The following is an 18,024-nucleotide window of genomic DNA, read 5'->3' as shown; positions in this document are numbered from 1 at the left end:
TCACAGGCCATTCTTGAGATTCGCCTCGACAGCCAGGTTTATCAATACACCGTCCTTCCGTTCGGCCTGTCCTTAGCACCCGTACTTTCACGAAGTGCATGGATGCGGCGCCCGCACCCATGCGGAGTCAGGGTTTGCGAATTCTGAACTATTTGGACGACTGGCTGATTATGGCTCAGTCACATATGGAGCTTCTGTCACACAGAGCAGTTCTCCTCAGCCATCTGAACAGTTTGGGTCTTGCAGTCAATTGGACCAAGAGCTCACTACAGCCCAGTCAGACCATTTCCTTCCTGGGAATAGAACTAGACTCCGTGGCAATGACGGCTCGCTTATCTACACAGCGCGCGCGCCGTGTGCAGCGACTAGCCGCGTCATTTCAGATGAACAGCCTCACGCCTCTGAAGAAATTCCAGAGAGTGCTAGGTTACATGGCCTCAGCCGCAGCAGTACTTCAGCTGGGTTTACTGCACATGCGCCCGCTTCAGCATTGGCTAAACACCCGAGCGTCTCGCCGGGCTTGGGCCACAGGCTGCCAGCCCATCAAGGTGACTCAGACCTGTATATCAGCTCTGCAGCCCTGGACAGTGGCTGAATGGTATCAGCGGGGAGTGACAATGGGAGCTGTATCTCGCCGAAAAGTCATCTCGACAGACGCGTCCAACACGGGTTGGGGCGCGGTCTGCGAGGGCTCTCCGGTTTTCGGCCTATGGTCAGTTCAGGAAAAGCTCCTTCACATAAATTGTCTGGAAATGATAGCGGTCGAGTACGCGCTCGTGCGCTTTCTCCCGGTCATTCAGGGTCACCACGTCCTGGTCCGTTCGGACAACAGATCTGTGGTATCCTACCTAAACCGTCAGGGCGGTGTCAGATCCAGGAACCTCTTCCATCTGACAAAACGCATACTGAGTTGGTCCCAGTGCCACCTGCGCTCGCTGAGGGCGACGCACGTGCCAGGCCACCTGAACGACGGCCCGGACAGACTGTCCAGAGACAATATTCCCCCAGAGGAATGGTCCCTGCATGCTCAAACAGTCCAGACGTTATGGCACCTATTCGGCAGAGCAGAGATAGACCTCTTTGCGTCCAAAGAGAACTCTCACTGCCCAATATTTTTCTCGAAAAGCAAGGACGCGCTGGCCCAGGACTGGCCCAGGCGCCCGCTTTACGCCTTCCCTCCCGTCTCGCTATTGCCACAGGTAATGCAGAGGATCAGGGAAACGCGTCACTCGGTGCTCCTCATAGCCCCGCGTTGGGAGAATCAGACATGGTTCCCGGAGCTTACGCAGCTGTCACTGACAGCGCCGTGGCCCATCCCAGTGAGAGCAGATCTCCTCTCTCAAGCTCGCGGCACAATCTGGCATCCCCACCCAGAGCTGGGGCTGCATGCGTGGGTGATCAACGACTACCCGTCGCTCTGCCAGAAGGAGTAATAAACACCATCATACACGCTAGAGCCCCTTCCACGAGAAGACTCTATGCGTCAAAATGGTCTGTGTTCTCAAAATGGTGCACCGACAGAGACCTGGACCCGCGGACATGTGGGGTGTCGTCGCTACTCGTATTTCTACAAGAGCTGCTGGATAAGGGCAGATCCCCATCCACGCTCAAAGTGTATGTGGCGGCCGTTGCGGCGTTCGCTGAACCCCTGCATGGCCACTCATGGGGTAAAAACAAGCTGGTCATCCGCTTCCTCAGGGGAGCTAGAAGGATGAACCCCAGCGCCCCATCGGTTCCTATCTGGGATCTTTCTATAGTTCTCGAAACTATGAAATCCCCCCCTTTCGAACCACTTCAATCCGTGGATTTGAAATACCTTTCACTCAAAACCGTTTTTCTGACTGCCCTGTCATCAGTCAAACGTGTGGGAGACCTTCACGCGCTGTCTGTCAGCGCTGCGTGTCTTGAGTTTGGACCAAGTGACTCCAAGGTCATTTTAAAGCCTAGACACGGCTATGTTCCCAAGGTGATCGGTACTCCTTTCAGAGCACAGGTCATTTCCCTATCGGCGCTGCCAGCACCCAATAGCGAACGCGTCGCCAATCTCCTTTGCCCGGTCAGAGCACTGAGATTGTATACTGCGCGCTCCGCTGCTTCAGACGCTCCGAGCAGCTTTTCGTTTCGTTCGGAGGGCGCACCAAAGGTCTCGCCGCCTCGAAACAGACACTATCTAGATGGATAGTGGACGCTATTGCTGCTGCATACGCGTCAAAAGACCTGCCATGCCCGTTGGGCATTAGGGCTCACTCCACTAGAGGCATGGCATCCTCGTGGGCATGGTCCAGCGGGATTTCCATTCACGACATATGTGTGGCAGCGGGATGGACTTCCCCTCCACCTTTGTCAGATTTTACAATATGGAAGTGCCCGCTCTGCAGGCAAAACTACTAGCGGTTTAATACGCTACAGCTCCCCTGGTGAGCTGCACTGATGGGACACATTCCACACAGACCGGCACCGCCGCTCTGTCGTTCCCTTCCCACTATGTGCTTATGTATTACACAATCAATGACCCGCATTCTTGCCGGCCAAATATTATTTCCCCACTCATAAGGGCTCCCCGTGTCCCCCTTAATTCCCTGGGGCTCATACAGTGGATGCTTGGCGCGCACGGCGTTGACAATGGGTTCCCGTAGCGTAAGCTAGCTTACGCAATACGAGAGAACCTCTCGTGAAGAGAACGTATCGGTTACCTAACGTAACCTCGGTTCTCTCTAGATGAGGGAACGAGTATTGCGTAGCCGGCCGTGCTTCAGCGCCACGGCGACTTTTCGCTTCAGTCAATGAAAACCAGGGTTCCAGCCTCACGAACTTCGCTTATATGCACTCTAGTCACGCCCATTTTGGCGGGCTTTGATGCAGTGAGCGCGCGGACGCCTCTCATTGGATGCGAGTTCGCCCAAGCTCGTCTATAGGCTGCAGCAGTTGCCACAGAGCAACCTATGAGCTCGCTAGCTAGCCCGCTCAAGGTCTGCAGCTGCCGCACTGCGTTGACAATGGATACAAAAATTAAGGATAATTTTTTGGCTTCAATATCTCAGAAAAGATGAATCTTTCCCGTAGCGTAAGCTAGCTTACGCAATACTCGTTCCCTCATCTAGAGAGAACCGAGGTTACGTTAGGTAACCGATACGTTTTATGTCACAAATGATGTCGATTGAGCTTAACTTGAATTGAACCTGAAATATTATTTTAAAGATCTTAAGTACACAGTCTTGTACCTTTGTTTTTTGTCTGCTTTTTATTTAATTAATTCATTAATTAAATAATTTATTTTGCTTAAAATCTAAATTTGTAATGTTGTGATTCACCTCGATGCTGGTCTGTTTGGTTCATGGCTTACAACTCTTTTATAAATATTTAATATTTTATTATATGAAATCCCTCTTCAAAAAAAAAAAAAAATTAATGGTGAAATTCTTTTAGAAACAAGATGGCCAAAAAAGTGGGTGTGTTCTGTTTCGCTCTATTGCCCACATGGAAAATAAACAGCTGTCCAGGAGCATTTCCACCATGGCCACAGAGTGAACTGATTTGTCTTAAAGCAACAGCTGCGTACATAGACACAAGGAAGCAAACTTTAGGGTTTGAAACAGAGCTGTAGAGACTGGCATGAATGTACAAATTGTGTAAACACTCAAATGCATGGGCATTCAAAGTTAGTTATCAGAGGGTTAGTGAATGTTCTTGTATGTGTAGAAATACCAGTTCGCAGGAAGCTTCGCTTCAGGTATTTATCCATTACAAGTCAGCTGTCCAGGAAACACATACACTCATGAGTACATTGCAGTGATATTGATTCATTGAGAATACTCTGAACGGATTTCCGTGGCTTCATGTTTTTATTTATTTATTCATGAAGAAAATGCCAATGCACTGAAAGCAGAAGTGCATGGATTGCCCACACATCACCAGCCAGTGTGTGTATGTGTGTGTGTGTGTGTGTGAGAGAGAGAGAGAGAGCACATTTGTGCAATAACAATGTGATTTCGTATGGTATCAGGTGATAATATCATGGTACTTTGATATACTATTTACATATGCACCATTCTGTAGGTGCATGGTGCTTCAAAGTATACCATGTTACTACCATGGTAATTGCATATATGATTACCACATTCATATACCATTGTATTAACATGGTGCTCCCAGGTAATGGTACAAATGTCCAAAAAACATGGTAATGCCATGGCACTTTTTTAAGTGTTTTTGTGTATGCTAATAAGGGTTGTTATACTCTTTTGTTTGGAAAATATCTTTACATGCAGAATTCATTCAAAAGCTGCACACGTGTTGAACTTTCTTCATCACTGGCAAACGATAGGACACATTTGCAGATTTGGTTTCCATTGGTTGTAGATCCATTGCAACCAGCATTATCTTTATTTGCCGTGTTATAAAATATTCCATGAGCATGTTGACAAGTGAGAGCGCACGCCAAATGATTCAGCAGCGCAAGCTTTCTAAGTCACTCAGATTGAATCGCGAACCGATTCAGACCTCTTTCCTACCACGTGTGAACAATTCATTGTAAAGATCCGACTCAGATGAGTGATTCATTTGTGATCGGATGTCTTTAGTTCTGATTCAAACTGGCATGATGTAGAGGTGTAGCTTTTGTCAACACTATGCCGCTACCTTATAAAAAATATAGCTGCGCAACTGAAAAGCTTCTTGATTTAAAAACAAGCAAATCTACCAACTCGCTACTCAGAAATGTAGATAAGATAATAGCTTCACTATTTGTAGCAAAGCTACTGCCCATAACTGTAATTAGGGCATCATGAATCTGCAGTGCTCCAGTGTAGCCAATGTATATCTGCCCTACTGCACACACAGACATGATAAACAACTGCCAGACATCAAAGCTGAGATGTCTAAGGATCATTTTTATCATTTATCGCTTGTTAGCGATGGACAAAGTGAGCATTGGTCTTTTTTAACAACACAACTCATTTACCTCTATGAACCCATGCTAATGTAATGCCAATCTAGTGTGATGTGTGCTTGACTGAAACTAAGCTTCTGGAATTATAAAGTAAACAGGCATGAATATTTAACTACAGACTCCAAACAGAGGCAGATAAAGATAGCAGATAGCATCAGAGCACAGGATAATCTGTGGCATTCATCTGCATAATTCACTGTTACTAATCTGTTTTTATAAATGCTTAAAAAGCCATTTTAATCCATAAACAAGTCTGGAGAGGAAAACAGTGACTGATGCCTGGAAGAGAAAGTTTTTTGAGGTTTGTTTGGAGGGGCTGTCGGAGAAACACAAGTTATTTCCACTGGTACTTTAAGAAGTTTTGCATACACTGATGTGCTCATACAAGGACACTCGAGCTGGAAGAATCCAACATTAGATTATTTTCATATTGGGGCCAAACGGTTTACCATTGCTGAAGCATATCGTTTAAACCAATCCAGGCTTACTCTCATACGTTACGTTTTATTATTATTATTGTTTTCATTGTGGAGCTTAAATCAAGATTAGAATGAACTGGTCAAATGTGAGTCACCATGTCACAAAATGTATTCCATCAGCATAGTTCTGAGCTGATGATGATTAGCTAACCATGCTAAGAAATCCAGGCCGAGATTTTGCACCAACCCCTGTTCAAGTGGAAATGCTACTGGAACCGTTACTCACTGAGCTCAGAACTAGGGATGGACGATATAACTTATTTTCTTTTAGATCTGAAACAATCATTTCAAATCCAATATAGTCGAAAACCGATACCAATACCGATACTTCTATTAAATAGATTTTTTTTGCAATTTCATGGGATAAAATTTATAATTTAAAATATTATTTGTAGTCGTAATTCAAGTCATTATTATTATTATTATTATTATAGTAATAATATTTTTTACATTTGTGAGCCTAAACAGAAAATTATTAGACTACTGTTTTGTTTACCCTTTAAACGTTATATTCATTTCTTAAAGTTCTCTACAAAAACTATAATGGGATTTAGTTAAACCATAATTACCACAAAATTAACCACAATTTCTACTACAATATTACTATAGTAAAACGTACTTATTAACAACAATTACACAAAATTATAAGAAATAAGAAATGTCACCTTTAGATTTTTGTGTGAGTTTAAGTGGTGTAGTAGTGTCTGAAGAAGTTGGTATACTGTGAATTTATGAAAGACTCCCCCATAAATAAAAAAACCACATGCACCTGACCTCTAAAATGAATTTACATTTATATACAGTACATATGTAAAAAGTGTACAAGTGCCACATAAACTTGATGTAAAATGTATATCAGGGCAAGTGTCTTGCTGTCATGGTGTAGAGTACACTGCTAAGAACCATGGTATGGTAACTTGATGTTAAATATGTATTTAAATTAATAGGTGTCATTAATGTTCATTTTATTAGGCTACTATGAAAATTGTTAATACATTATAATTACTCTAACTAATAAACTAACTCATAATATGCAATAAACTGTTAAGCATTGTAGCAAATATGAGTGTAGTAATGTTCGCGTTAACATGTTATCTTGTTTTACCATATAGCCTACATAAATTAATGGTTATTTGTTTTATTTGTGTACTATTATGTGATCTTTTCTGTGTATGGTGAAATTGTTTTCCTATTTAGAAATATACATTTCTAAAAATAGAAATAAATAAGGCACCAACGACAGCAGTAAAATGCAAACAAAAAAGAGCATCAAAAACTAGCAGGGGTGCAATAACATGCAGTATTTTCACAAAGATTAATTGCATAAGTTAAATTTAAATGCTGCAGAAACAAAAAGTAATTTATTCATATTTTTCACTGCAGCTCTTGTATGCAGCACTCCATCATATGTATGTATAATTTTTATAGGACTACACAATTAATCGCATTTTAATCGCGATCACGATTTCTGCCTCTCACGGTTAAGCATAACCATCTGTGATATTAGTGAGTTAGCAAATGGAAATGATCAGCCAGGTAAAGTTGTTAATTGTTCATTTTCAATATAGGCTGTGTCTACGGATGATAGACCAAATCACAAGCTCTATCGTAGTTCGTAGACCAATCACGCTCTCTTCAGAAGTACGCTACTGACCATTCACTGGCTGGGTCTCATTTAGAAGGCTGCGCCCTCCGGAGGTCGCATTTGTTGGCCGCATACATCATCCAGGCTGTCTAGTTTCAGAAAAGCGAGTAGGACACTTGGAATGCCGCCTTCTAATGTGACCTTTCACGGGAATTCGGAGGATGCAAGAGGTGTATCCTTCGTGGGCACTCACAACCCACAATTCTTTGCTTCAACGGAAATGTCTAAAAAAATATGATGTTCAAACGCAAGGAATGTTAATTCCCAAGTTGAAGTACCTCAGCAGATGGGTGCAGAGTATATAATATGTATAATTATATATGTAATTCAAATATAGTATTAGACTAAAAGTACACCGGTAAAATCTATTGTCTTTTCTCTTTACATTAGTATATTTCTCCTAAAATTTTACCTCATACATTCCCTTCTAAAGCGACTTTGTTTCCTTCTCACTCAACGCGCTCGTGCTTGTTAAAGAATGGTCTGATGTAATAGCAACCATGTTACATTATGCTTCCATTTATCCTACGAAGGATGTCTCGTTTAAGTGAGGCTTGTTTAAAGGAGGACGCTCAGTGTACTGCTGCCTTCAAAGGACACGTCCTACCTAGCAAGCAGCCTTCCAAGCAAGACACAGCTATTGTTTCAATTTCAAACACACGCTAAAATACAGAACCGCAGATGTTTACGAGTATCGCATGAAGATAATGAAACAGTGTTATAGCATTCTTAGAGTGGCTCTGTGCTCGATGCACATTAAATTAATTCCATCTTGATCATGTATGTAACATACAGAACAGACATGCCATGTGTTCGGGTCATGCACATTGCTAACGTGCGCTGACAGCGTTATATTTAAAGCACTCCAGATTTACTTCAGTTGCAAATTTGCATAATTCCAAATATGTCTGGCCATAACAAGTGTGTAAACAAATCTACAGTAACCCCACAGCACAGGGGTTGTGTGGAGCGAGGAGTAGCACAAAGTCTGTCACCTCTGCTGGTAACACACAGAAACAACACACAACACACGTCTTCCTTCAAAATAAAAGGCTTGATAAGATAATTAGGCTTCCTTTTAAAAAAAAAGGTTTATTTTATAATCAATATCTAATCAGTGGCAACAGTATATATATAATTGTGTAGCTCTGTAAAAATCAATTAAATTCATGTTAGATTCAGTATCTAATCTATTCAAATGACAGAATAATCATGATTAAATTGAGCTAAATTATCATGATTGTTAACTGTTATACAGTTATTGTGCAGCCCTATATAATTTTTTATATACAGCATATTTATTACACTGTATACTTACCATAACTGTAAGCCTTTTACAGTTGCCAAGCTATGTGGCAATTAAATCCATTATAGGGGTTATATCACACACTTTTTTAATTATGTTTTCCCTAAGGTCCACTTACAATGTTAGTAAATAGAAGAAAAAAAAAATTCTTCACTTAAAACAATCATAATGACACTATGTTTTCATTATATATTAAATGTTAACTGTTTATGCATTAATAAATAAATATACATTATATATATATATATATATATATATATATATATATATATATATATATATATATATATATATATATATATATATATATCACTCACCTAAAGGATTATTTGGAACACCATACTAATACTGTGTTTGACCCCCTTTCGCCTTCAGAACTGCCTTAATTCTACGTGGCATTGATTCAACAAGGTGCTGAAAGCATTCTTTAGAAATGTTGGCCCATATTGATAGGATAGCTTCTTGCAGTTGATGGAGATTTGTGAGATGCACATCCAAGGCAGGAAGCTCCCGTTCCACCACATCCCAAAGATGCTCTATTGGGTTGAGATCTGGTGACTGTGGGGGCCATTTTAGTACAGTGAACTCATTGTCATGTTCAAGAAACCAATTTGAAATGATTCGAGCTTTGTGACATGGTGCATTATCCTGCTGGAAGTAGCCATCAGAGGACGGGTACATGGTGGCCATAAAGGGATGGACATGGTCAGAAACAATGCTCAGGTACGCCGTGGCATTTAAACGATGCCCAATTGGCACTAAGGGGCCTAAAGTGTGCCAAGAAAACATCCCCCACACCATTACACCACCACCACCAGCCTGCACAGTGGTAACAAGGCATGATGGATCCATGTTCTCATTCTGTTTACGCCAAATTCTGACTCTACCATCTGAATGTCTCAACAGAAATCGAGACTCATCAGACCAGGCAACATTTTTGCAGTTTTCAACTGTCCAATTTTGGTGAGCTCTTGCAAATTGTAGCCTCTTTTTCCTATTTGTAGTGGAGATGAGTGGTACCCGGTGGGGTCTTCTGCTGTTGTAGCCCATCCGCCTCAAGGTTGTGCATGTTGTGGCTTCACAAATGCTTTGCTGCATACCTCGGTTGTAAGGAGTGGTTATTTCAGGCAAAGTTGCTCTTCTATCAGCTTGAATCAGTCGGCCCATTCTCCTCTGACCTCTAGCATCAACAAGGCATTTTCGCCCACAGGACTGCTGCATACTGGATGTTTTTCCCTTTTCACACCATTCTTTGTAAACCCTAGAAATGGTTGTGCGTGAAAATCCCAGTAACTGAGCAGATTGTGAAATACTCAGACCGGCCCGTCTGGCACCAACAACCATGCCACGCTCAAAATTGCTTAAATCACCTTTCTTTCCCATTCTGACATTCAGTTTGGAGTTCAGGAGATTGTCTTGACCAGTACCACACCCCTAAATGCATTGAAGCAACTGCCATGTGATTGGTTGATTACATAATTGCATTAATGAGAAATTGAACAGGTGTTCCTAATAATCCTTTAGGTGAGTGTATATATATATATATATATATATATATATATATATATATATATATATATATATATATATATATATTATTATCATCATAATTTTGCATAAAATTGAGCTCTTTAATAAAAAAAATGAAAAAGATGTAACAGTATTGTTTTAGGTGCTTGGAGCAACATTGTACGACAATACAAAAATAAAAAGGCAGATTTTATTTGTATTATTCAAGGATTAAATATTAATATAAGTATTAGTAGTCTATTAAATAATTAGTATTTATAGTCAGAGAATAATCTGATTACAAATGTGTTACTGTAATCTAAGAACTTTTTAAATAAAAAAGTAGAGTAAAATTACATTTTAAATTCTTATAATCAGATTACAGTTACTGACTTTCAATTCAGTTTATTTTAAGTACATTACATGTACATGATGATATGTAAATCTTTTTTGTGTTTCTGTTAAAGCTAAAGGTTTTGTGCCTCTTAACAAGTAAAAAAAAAAAAACAAGGAAGAAACTGAGACATTATTTTCATTAATTCATGAATTTGATTGCGTAAAACAAAATACAATTCTGTGAAAAAATTATTAGAAACTAAAAGTAATTAGTTATGTGATATTTGTTTTATTGAAATAATCATCAAAGTAATCGGATTACAATTTTGGAGAAGTCAATAGCAATTTGTAGTGGGTTTCTTTTTAGAGTAACTTTCAGAACACAATTAGTTACCTGCAACTGTCACGTATTGCTATGCTCTAATCCTTTGAAATAGTTTGTTGGTGTAACCTAATGCACTCAGGCTGATTCAGTGATTTTAAAAAATATTGTTGAGCACATTTGTAGGTTACCATTTTTCCAGTGTTTAATTACTATATCATTTTTATAGAATGTGACATATGCCAAATGATCAAAGGAAATTTGATTCCTCATGATATGACCCCTAAATTTGATCCACATTTGATCATTATTCAATTTAACCACACATTGAGGACTTTAAAACATTACAGTCCCCATTCACTTTCATTAAATGGAAAAGGAAAAGTAATGTTTGGAACAACATGCGGGTAACAAAATTGTGATATATTTTACATTTTTGTGTGAACTATCCCTTTAATATCCCTAAATTATAGAATTATAGTAGAATTATTTTAGAACAGGGTTAATCCAATCAGAATTCAGAGTCTGAATTATGCTTTTAATAGTCAGTATTTCAGTACAGAATATTCATCAAATCAAGACAGTTTTTAATATTATCATCTTTATAACTTTGGAATTAAATGCACAAAGAGTGCAGCATCTGTGTTCTCAGTCTCTGCTGGTGGACATAATCAGCTGAGAATGTTTGCTTGAAAACAATTTCATTTTGTTTGGTCACTGAGGAAACAAATTATATAGAAAACCTGATATTCTCACAAATCCCTGTTGCACTGCATCTTTAAGCAATGTTCACTGGCTTACTGACCAGCCAATTTGTTTCCGCTGTCATACATTATGAGAGACAGCAAGAGAGAGATTGCAGGATCTACAATATATGAGTTTAAACACGTGGACTCAATTTCACAGCTCCCAGCTGCAATTGTTTTGACAGCTGACCGTATGCAATATGTTCGGATAAAATTAAAAGAAATGTCCTGATCTCTGATACAACCAACATCCAGCCCCGGTATGTGGAAAACAAGTCCTTTACAAAAAATCATGGTACAGCCATTTTTTCAGTGCGTGTGACCGAACAAACTCTTGCTCACTCCTTAAGATAATGTTTTTTACTGATTAACCATCCATCAGAACCATAATAAAACACAAATTTAAACAGGATCAAACCAAAAATGTAAAATGTGTTTTGCTAAAGGAATACTTCACCCAAATATGAAAATTCTGTCAAATTCTACTCACCCTCATGTAATTCGAAACCTGTGTGACTTTCTGTCTTACATGGAACACAAAAGGAGATTTAAAAAAATATCCTGGTCATGCTTTTTCATAAAATTAAAGAGAATTGGGACTGAGGCCGTCAAGCTAAAAATAAAATAAATATACTCAAACAAACCACATGCCTAATATTGTGTAGGTCCCCATCGTGATTTTAAGACATTACAGTCACCATTCACTTTCATTAAATGGAAAAGAGTGGCCAGGATTTCTTCAAAATGTCTCCATTTTTTGTTCTAAAGAAGGAAAGTAATGTTTGGAACAACATGCGGGTAAGAAAATTGTGATATATTTAACATTTTTGTGTGAACTATCCCTTTAATGCCGCAAAGCAATAAATTAGCCAACAACAATGTGATGGACTTGTATGGTCCAAACAAATCGAGACGCTCTCTCTGTCTCTCTCTCTCTTCTTTGTGAGAGAGACACAGCATTGTGTTTCTGCAACACTTTCACACTTTGCTGCCCAGCAAAAGCCGTTGACCTTTTGTGCATGGCAGGCATGTCCCCTCTGCAGTCATATCGTATTGAGGTCTGTTGTGTGGCTCGTGTACCCCGGGGCCCTGCAGCCTCTGTGCACTGTCTACTAATAGCCTCCTGCAATTGAAGAAGCAGCTCTCAGAGCTAATGCAAGCAAACAGCGTGCCTGACGGGATGGGAGGAATGGGGGAGGGGGGTCTGCAGGTGCCTTCCTGTGGTGACCCTTTTACATATCAGGGCAGATTCTGAGCAGCTTGCCCCCTCATTCCTCATGTTTATCTTCCTGTTTGGGGTGTTTTTCCAGGGCTTTCTCAGGCCCATTGTAGCCTGACATTGTGTCCGGATTTTGACTGTCATGGACCGCTAGTCAGCAGAGGAAATTTTGTAGGTGCAAAAACTTTCAAATTTGGGGAAAAGCATTCAATTGTACATGCAACTGAACTTAGTGTCAATATAAAATATTGTAAATCCAAACAAAAACAACATATCAAAACATGGTGCTACAGTAGCAACTCCAAGGTCATGGGTTCAATTCCCATTGAATCTATATGGGTGAATCCCACAAAAACATGTCTAGTTCACTTAAAAAAATATTTCAGGTTCAATAGAGGTCAAGCTCAGTCGGCAGCAGTTGTGGCATAATATTGATCACCACAAAAATAGTTTCTTTAAAAAAAGCGGTAACACTTTAAAATAAGGTTCCATTTGTTAACATTAGATAACGAACATGAACTAACAATGAACAACACGTTTACAGCATTATTAATCTTATTTCATGTTAATTTAAACATACTGTAAACTAATTAATTTTTATATTCAAAAGTCATATTAGTTCACATTAGCTAATACACTATGAAATAACATGAACTAACAATGAACATTTGTATTTTTATTAACTAACATTAACAAAGATTCATAAATGTTGTGCAAAAATATATTGTTACAGTAATTGTTTGTTCATGTTACCTAATGCATTAACGAATGTTATTATAAAGTGCTACCAAAAAAGCTCAAATCTGGGTTACAGTGTGGCAATTACAATGGAAGTGAATGGGGTCAATCTGTAAATATTAAAATATAAGTGGTTTCAAAAAAAGTCACAACACATAAATATTATACTTGTTAATGTGATTTTAGTGTGATAAAATCACTTACTAACCTTTTCTTCATTGCCATGACAACGTAACACAGTAAACCCTAAAACAACTATAGAAAAAAAACTAAGATATAAAGAATTTACAGCTCAAATAGTATAATTCTAATTGAAGAATTATTGTAGGTCCATTTGTAAAATTGGTTCACATATCTACCTTTAAAAACAACAAAATTGGCCCAATTTACTTCCATTTTAAGTGCCTTGTAACCTTATTAAAGAACAAGAAACTTGTTTGTTAGATGCTATACCAACTAAGCTCTTAAAAGAGGTATCTCCTGTAATCTCAGAACCTCTTCTTAATATCATTAACTCCTCGCTATGCTTAGGACATGTCCCAAGAAACTTTAAAATGGCAATTATCAAACCGCTTATTAACAAGCCACAACTTGATCCTGGAGAACTTGCTAATTATAGACCGATTTCAAATCTCCCGTTTATGTCAAAAATACAAGAAAAGGTAGTATCCTCCCAAATATGTTCATTTCTACAAAGAAATAGTATATATGAAGAATTTCAATCAGGATTTAGGCCTCATCACAGTACAGAGACTGCACATATTGGAGTTACAAATGACTTGCTCTTATCATCTGATCGGGGCTGCATTTCTCTTCTAGTGCTTTTAGATCTTAGTGCTGCATTCGACACGATAGATCACGACATTCTCTTGAATAGGCTGGAGAATTATGTTGGAATTTGTGGAGTTGCATTAGCATGGTTTAGGTCATATTTAACAGACCACTACCATTTTGTTTATGTAAATGAGGAATTGTCAAACCAAACAAAAATAAAATATGGAGTGCCACAGGGATCCGTTTTAGGGCCTCTGCTTTTCTCTTTGTATATGCTTCCCCTGGGAGATATTATCAGGAATCATGGAATAAGCTTCCACTGCTATGCTGACGATACACAACTTTATATTTCTTCAAAACCTGATGAGATATCACAATTCTCTAAATTAGCAGAGTGTATCAATGAAATAAAATATTGGATGGCCAGAAATTTCCTTCTACTCAATTCTGATAAAACAGACGTACTAAATATTGGACCAAAAAACTCTAAAAATAAGCCGCTAAAATATAATTTGTCTCTAGATGGATGTACTGTTACATCATCTTCAACAGCGAAGAACTTAGGTGTTATATTTGATACCAATCTGTCCTTTGAAAATCAAATTATAAATGTTTGTAGAACAGCATTCTTCCACCTAAGAAATATTGCTAAATTAAGGCACATGCTCTATTGTTGCTAATGCCAAAAAACTAATTCATGCAATTATGACCTCAAGACTAGATTATTGTAATGCATTACTGGGAGGGTGTCCAGCTAGATCAATAAATCAAATTCAATTGGTTCAAAATGCAGCAGCCAGAGTGCTAACAAGAACCAAGAAATATGATCATATTAGCCCCATTTTATCATCGTTACATTGGCTACCTGTTAAATTCCGTATTAATTTAAAAATTCTGTTAACTACATACAAAGCTTTGAATGGTCTAGCTCCGCAGTACTTAAGTGATCTTCTACCACGCTATATTCCAACACGTTCATTAAGATCGCAAAATTCTGGCCTGTTAATAGTTCCTAGAATATCAAAATCCACAAAAGGAGGAAGATTCTTTTCATATTTGGCTCCTAAACTATGGAATAGTCTCCCTAACACTGTTCGAGATGCAGACACACTCTCTCAGTTTAAGTCTAGACTAAAGACTCATCTATTTAGCCAGGCATACACCTAATTTATCCTCCAGCCCACAATTAGGCTGCTTTAGTTGGGTCTGCCGGAACCAGAAACATTGATTATGATCTCTAACTCTGCAATAAATGTAATGACATATATGCTAATATTATTTGATTTGTTTCCATGTCTCAACCTCGGGACTCCTATCCTGAGGTCACCAGAACCGGCTGGATCTAGCACCATCCCTGCTTCGTGTTGGACTCCACTGCTATGTGTCGCTGAATGATGATGACTAAATGCAACCGGTGCCAGCCAAACATCACTTCAGTCTATTATGATGGACTTCAGAGGATGAACTGGTGCCAACTCCAACCTGCATCACCTCAGTCTATTGATGGACTACAATCTTGAAATGGAACGCATAGACTAACTATTGCCAACAAAAGTCTTCATCAGCCAATTAACAAGGACAACTGCATCTATGTGAACTTCTGCAATTAATCAAGATGGACTTCAAAGACATTGGTCATTTATCTTACAGTTCAAACACAATCGATGTTTAAACACTGACCCTTAACACTTAGTTTAATAATTTTAAACCATGATTTTAACTATACATAAGTAATATTTACATTATATTCATGATGTTAGCCAGAGGGGGAACTGGCCCCCACAGTGAGTCTGGTTTCTCCCAAAGTTATTTTTCTCCATTAATCAAAATCTTATGGAGTTTTGTGTTCCTTGCCACAGTCGCCTACAGCTTGCTCACTGGGGTTATTAATACAACTATTATTTAATTATTTTTAAACACGATTAAGCATCGTATTTTATCTAATTACACAAGGATGATTCATCGACTTTATAGACATTACAGTTTTATCGTCTGTTAATGCTGATCTTCTGTAAAGCTGCTTTGAAACGATGTGTGTTATGAAAGGCGCTATACAAATAAAATTGACTTGACTTGACAAGAGGGACGAGTCCAATTTGTTTTTTCTTTTTTGTTGTAGTAATCAATATTATTCAATTATTTATAAAATATCGACTGAGCTTAATTTGTATTGAAACCTTGAAACCTTGAAAATATATATATATATATATATATATATATATATATATATATATATATATATATATATATATATAATCTTGTATACTTTCTTTACACAAAATATATTTACTTATTTTCCTTTTGTTTTTCAGATAAACTTTGACTACATCTTCTTGAGAGGTTTCAAGAGATTCACCCATATACAGATCAAATATATGGATTGAATTCACTGTAAGTCACATTGAATAAAAACACCTGTCAAATGAATAAATGTAAATGCTCTCATGTTTATTTATTTGTTATATTAATGGAGACAGTATCTCATCCTTTCACCAAAGTCAGAAAGTTTGGAGTGAGTTCACACTGATGAATGTGTTGTCAGAGAAGGACTAAAGTGACAACATGAGAAAAGTTCCCACGTAATAATTACAGATGGAGAGACAGAGAGATGAGTGCTGAGGGTGCACAGGAAGTGGGCGGCAGTCTGCTCGTCATTAGATCGTGTTTTCCCTCCTGCGACAGGTTGGGCCCCCGTCACTTGTTTTGCAAAGCACCTTGGGTGTTCCCTAAATTCAGCCCATGGAAGACATTACGCAGACATGTGGAGACAAATAGTGCAACAGAGCGCAAATCTTGATGCGACTGAGTAGCGAAAACATCTCGGGGGCTATCAGCAGCCATTAGAGAAACGTTATGGTGAATTACGGCGAAGATTACAGCGATGGTGGACTCCTCTGTCACTGTCACACAGCCGGTGACAAAACAGTTTGCGTTACCTGCTTAAGTGCGCCACACATTAGCACCTCCCTTCCAGGTACAGTAATCAAGAAGGTGACGGCACACAATTAATGAGGTCCATCTGCAGTGCTGGCTATACATAATTAATGAGCTCATTATCCACACGCTTTGACTTTAGGCCCCTTTGCTAGAAATACACACTGCAGGAGTGCAGGCACAACGTAAAGTCTATGTGCTGGTAATCACTGACAAATATTTCCAATGAACGGCTGCTAACATTACACACGTGTCTAAATGAAAGAGTACATTTAAGAAAACACAGCAAAGAAATGTAGAGCTTTACACTAAAATCCTTAATGTAGCTAGCATATTGTGTTCCTTTAAATGTGCCTATTTTTTATTTGTTTAAATCAGTGGTCTCTGTGGTGCTAATGTTACAGTGTAATATTTAAAGACAAGCAATAATGATTATCACATGGCCTGGAAGAAAATAAGTTATAATATTATAATATGTTAATTGAAGAGTAAAAAATCTGATTACTTTTTACGATCGCCCCATGAAAAATACAGATTTGATAACAATAAAAGCCTGCCACTAGCAGAAATATTGAATGTGGATTATTTTATTGTTTTAATGTTTGGGAAGAAACACATAACTGATGAATTACCGGCGCTTCAGAAGTTTGTTTTACTATTACAATAGGTAATGTACATTATGTGAATATATAAGGGGAAGTGTGTTTTTTTAGAAAGTCTTTTACCATTTAAAATCAAATTTTTTTTTTTTTGACAAATTAATTAAAAAAGTAATGCTAATCATATCAGACTTAAAAATTGTTTTAGATACAGCATGTCACAATGCAGACCACTGCTGCAATTACTTGAATATCAAATTATACTAAACACTGACATTAAACCAAACAAACAGATCTTTATATTTATATTAAAGGGGTCATGACATGGGTTTTTTTATTGTATTATTATGTTCCCTTAGGTGCAATTATAGTATTAATATATTTTTTTTTAAGAAAAACTTTTAAAATCTAGTGATTTATGACCTTTTCCCACCCTGTTTCTCATCCTCTGATTCAAACAGTCTGTTTT

The 18,024-nt window shown here is 38.4% G+C and overlaps 1 protein-coding gene across 1 annotated transcript in view; it reads right to left on the bottom strand.

Moving 5' to 3' along the window:
• Positions 1-18,024, bottom strand: part of ofcc1 (orofacial cleft 1 candidate 1) — a 239,258-nt gene that overhangs the window by 50,657 nt on the left and 170,577 nt on the right. The window lies entirely within an intron of this gene.

This window comes from Xyrauchen texanus, chromosome 42, assembly GCF_025860055.1.
Source record: "Xyrauchen texanus isolate HMW12.3.18 chromosome 42, RBS_HiC_50CHRs, whole genome shotgun sequence".
NCBI lineage: Eukaryota > Metazoa > Chordata > Actinopteri > Cypriniformes > Catostomidae > Xyrauchen > Xyrauchen texanus.
This window is presented reverse-complemented; position numbering and strand designations above follow the sequence as displayed.